General features: G+C 35.2%; 1 non-coding gene across 1 annotated transcript; it reads left to right on the forward strand.

Moving 5' to 3' along the window:
• Positions 1–2,681: 2,681 nt before the first annotated feature.
• On the forward strand, positions 2,682–2,788 carry LOC138804868 (U6 spliceosomal RNA). Its single transcript, XR_011365362.1, has one exon. It is a non-coding gene; the product is annotated as a U6 spliceosomal RNA (small nuclear RNA).
• Positions 2,789–5,009: the final 2,221 nt, after the last annotated feature.

Consider the following 5,009-nt stretch of genomic DNA (forward strand, 5'->3'; position numbering starts at 1 on the left):
GTGCTGACGAATCGAACCCAGGGCCTTGAGCATGCAAGGCAAGCGCTCTACCACTGAGCCACCTTCCTAGCCCATGAGTGCATTTCTTATCAAGCATTGTAGCCTCCTCCTTGGTTCCCCCTTCCCATCCCTTCCCTTCCCATCCTTCCACCCCCTCCCCCTCCACGCAATCCTCCTCCCCGCCCCCACCAAAGTTGTAAAGTTCGTTTTTCCATATAACGACTTGTACATCTCATTGTTCCAAAGGATCCAACTGTACCCCTATTTAAACGATTTGTTTTTTTCCTTCCCTTCCACAAATTATACCAACCTCAAATACAGTGAAAGCAGGGTTATACCATGGGGGAGGGACATACAAAGCAACAAAGAAATAATCTTATAAATGTGTAGAAACAATCACCTGAAAGAAAAAAAAATTGAATACATATATTAGGGTTCACTTCCCTAAAATCAACTTATCTGACCTTTTCTGCTTGACTCAGACATATACTAGTTATTGCAAATAAGGGAAACCATGAGACCTAAGTTTCTTTGGTACCGGATTACTTCACTTAATATGAATTTTTTTCTATGGAAGACTTAAAATTTTCATATACTATTGCCGTCTTAAATGAAGTGAATGTACCTGGGTTTGCATACAGAACTTTTGGGACAGCATTAATGTTTGAATCTTTGATGGGATTTGATTGGGAATTGTGGCAGGCTTTCATGGTATGAGAAGAAAAAGGATCTGATTGGAATTTATAGCAATATCTAGTTGCTTCCATCCCTGGACAAGTCATTATCATTGGTGAAGATGTTGCCATTTGAATTTACAATGCCCCAGAAAGACCTATGTGTTAAAGAAAAATGACTTTCCATTTCCTCCCAGACTGTGGAGAATACCTGAATAGTTCTTCTGGAGATTAAGTTCTTCAGAATAAAACCTATGAGAACATGCACTCTCATATTCTTTCTTCTTTTCTCTTTTAATCATTCTAGGTCAAAAACATTTTTTGTCATACTCCTCACCTTGACATTGTCTTGTCACAGGCCACCAAAACAATAAAACCGACTGAACATACACTGAAACCTTCAAACTTATAAATCTGAGTAAGCCTTTCTGTTTAATAAATGGACAATATCATTTACTATGGTAGGTTATAAAGCTAACACAGAAATCTAGTCTTTCTAACAATGTAGAGTATATAAAAAATGCTTCATTATAAAATATCTAACTCCAAGTTATATTTTGTGTTTTTGTTTCTGTAGATCTTAGGGCTTAAACTCATGGCCTGACTGGTCGTTTTGTGTTCAAGGCCAGTGCTCTACATAAAATCTGAACTGGAACTCCTTTTCTCCTGGTGGTTAATTGGAAATAAGAATCTAATGAACTTTCCTATTCTGGCTGGCCTATTCATGTTGCATACTTTATGTAATTCCAATTCTCAGCATTATATACATGTTCCAACTACAATATAAAAAACTTAAAATATACTAAGGATATTTGTAAAGTATAAAATGAGGGAAGAATTTTCATCCTTTAGAAATCTATGCAAAATCTATGCTAAACTATTGATATTTTACTGGACCTTTCCTGCAACCAGTTTGATATAGTTTAATACTTGTCACACAAACTTTCTCTGTATTCTACTGCATATATACTTTTTCACGTATGTTTGTATATGTATACATATATATATATCTATCTATATATGTTCCAATGTGCATCATCGGACTTGAAACTGCTTTGTTTTGCTGTTCAGCAATGAACCTTGTCGGCTCATTCTGTGACAATATCTGTTCTCATTTTCATCATTCCTTTATTTACCAAATCATCAGCCTTCTAAAATCAGCTTCATTTCTTGGGTAAGGTTACCAATCAGTCCAACTAATATCCACCCAGAGGCTTTTAATAAAGCAAGTTTTAAGGAAGAATATAACATGAAGTGACAACTACAGAAATTCCACAGAGACCTGACATCTTTCACATTTCTGTCTTCCTTCTCTTCTCATACTTCAGAAAGTATTGACTAACACTATAAATATACTGCAATTATAAGTTAAGGATCAGTGTTTGGGATTCCACCCAAAACAAAGCCATGTATATCAAGAAAGTCAATGTTTTCAACTCAGAGTACTAAACAAAAGAGGGAGAAAATTAAGGTTAGCTATATATGTTAAGCACAAATATAGGCAATACCAAGATATCTTAAAATTGTATACTTTTACTGGATAAAGTGGCTCAAACCTGTAATATTATCTACTTAGAAAACAGAGATTAGAGAATTTCAGTTCCAGGCAAGCCCAGACCAAAAAAAAAAAAAAAAAAAAGAAGAAGTTTCAGAAACTCTAACCATTTGATGGGTGCTATGTGTTTCGCTTGTGTTAGGAGGACCACAGTCCAAGCAGAACCAGGCATAGTGATACTTACCTCAAAAGAAGCAATCAAGTTACAATCTGCAGGTATGGCAGTAGTAGAGATACCAACGTTGTAAAGTTCCTTTCATTGTTGCAATGGGTCTACTTGTATCCCTATTTAAACATTTTCCCCTTCCCCTCCACAAATTATGCCAACATCAAAAATGTGTGCTTATGTAAGAAATGCATGATTGTAAAATTTCATGACAATTCTTTTGAATTTACATTTTTGTGGAATTGACTAAGAAAATAAATTACACCTTCTATATAAAAAATGTTCTGTGCTTAATCCGGCAGCCTATACACTAACATCGGAATGATACAGAGAAGATTAGCATGGCCCCTGCTCAAGGATGACTCGAAAATTAGTGAAGCAATCCATATTTTTACAACAACAAATGCTGGAGGGGATGGGGCCGCCAGGGAACCCTACTGCATTCTTGGTGGGAGTGTAAAAGTCTTCAACCACTTTGGAAAGCAGTATGGAGTTTCCTCAAATGACTCCACATAAAACTCCCCTATGACCCAGCAATCCCACTTTTGTTCATTTACCCAAAGGATCACAAATAAGACCATACTAAAACTACCAGCACAACTATGTTTATTGCAGCATTATTTACCATAGCTAAGATATGGAACCAACCCAGATGCCCCTCAGTAGATGAATGGATCAAGAAAACCTGGTAAATATATACAATTGCATGCTCTGCCTCCATCAGAAAGAATGACATTGCCCAATTTGTTAGAAAATGGAAAGATTTGGAAAAAATTTTTAAGTGAAGTAAGCCAACTCCAAAGAAATATAGGTCCCATGGTTTCTCTTATTTTCAATAGCTAATATATGTCCGGGATTATCAGAAAATGTCTTAAGCTATGTGCATTTGACCAGATAAGATGATGTTAAGCTAAACGAACACCAAGATAGGTACACAAGTGATTCTATCTTGCTATTATTTCTAACATACTTATACTGTACGATGTGATTTTTTTTTGTTCCTTTATATGTTCCTCAACCACGCTATAACCCCTTTTTTCACTGTATTTGAAGTTGGTGCACCTACATCTTGTATATACGTTTCTCTAATTTGGGGAGAAGAAGAAAACAACAAAATGCTTAAATAGGGATATGGGTTGACCCATTGTAACAATGAGATGCACAAGACGTATGATGAAAAATGAATTTTACAATTTAGGTAGGGGAAGGAGAGAGGAGGAGTGGAGTGTATTTGTGGAGGTGGGAGAGAAGGGATGGTGGGGGAAAAATAAAGGAGGAGGTAGCAATGCTTGTTAGGAAATGTACTCATTACCTTGCTCATGTAAATGTAACCCCTCTGTGCAGTATTTTTAAAATTAAAAAAATGTATAAAAATGTTCTGAGATTGAAGAGTTTATATCCCTTATTTTATCCATATAATCTTGTTAACAAATAAATTAATGCAAAACACTGACACGAGGGTATTTTGAATAAATGTGTGTGTGTGTGTGCACATGGGTACACAAGTGTGTTGGAGTGCTCAGAATTTGAACTCAGGGCTTTAAGGTCTTGCTAGGCCTTTCCTCTCTAGATTGGTGAACTACTATATGAACGACATCTCCACTCCTGGCTCTTTGCTAGTTCATTAAATTTTTTTGAAAAATAATCTCAAAAAATAATTTTGCCCTGATTGGCTTCCAACTGTTATCCACAGATCTCAGCCTCCTGAGTAGATATCTCAAGTAAACAAGATTACGGGTGTGACCAAGCAGCACAAGGTTTTCAGAATAATTTTAAAAGTAGAAGAAAATTTACTTCGTGGGGGCCTGTTTTTATCATCTCCTACTTTTAAAGCACTTTGCTTTAAAAGCAAAGGTCAATTTATTAAATTAAATGTGAATTTATTTCTCTTTTGGATTCTTAAAAGACAGAAAGTGATGATATTTAAAAGTTTTGGTACTTTTTAAAAAGAAAAATGGAACTGTAGTACAGAAGAAATTTGGCTGTCTTTGAAACTCAATGTATAAGTTCAATTCTGTGCATGATAATGCAATGTCACCAACACAGTCTGTGTTGAAGACAAATTGTGACAGAAAACAATCATCATCGGCAATAATTGCTATGCTGTTATTTCTTGAGCAATATTAATATTGAATTTAGAGTGTAAGAGAATGGTGAGATTTTACCTACCTTTTCTGAATTGCTGAAAGACTTTTGGAAACTTTGACTCATTTTTTTTCCTCACTGTGTGTATTTGGGCCATGCATTTAGTGCCTTTAATTACAATTTTTCCCAACACTTAAATGGTAATAATATTAGTATTATAGCAAATGTTATCTTAAGAATTAAGAGCAATAAAACTTGTGAAAAACTTAACATAAACTTCTATGAATGAGCTTTTGAGTTTAGCCAACAGTTTTTTAAATACTAAATAAAATGTATTACAGAAACCATTACATGAAGTGAGCAACCAGAAGTAATGTTATCTATTGACAATGCTCTGCTTCCAAGGAAGCCAAGAGGATAACTCTCATGCTGTAAATCAAACTGGTTATCTTATGTCTTGATAGTGTAAAAATATCAGGGACATTTATAAAGAAGGAATGTTGTAGACAGATGTGAAGTCCGTATGAAA

Source organism: Dipodomys merriami, unplaced genomic scaffold (genome assembly GCF_024711535.1).
Source record: "Dipodomys merriami isolate MVZ:Mamm:240054 unplaced genomic scaffold, mDipMer1.0.p SCAF_377, whole genome shotgun sequence".
Lineage (NCBI taxonomy): Eukaryota > Metazoa > Chordata > Mammalia > Rodentia > Heteromyidae > Dipodomys > Dipodomys merriami.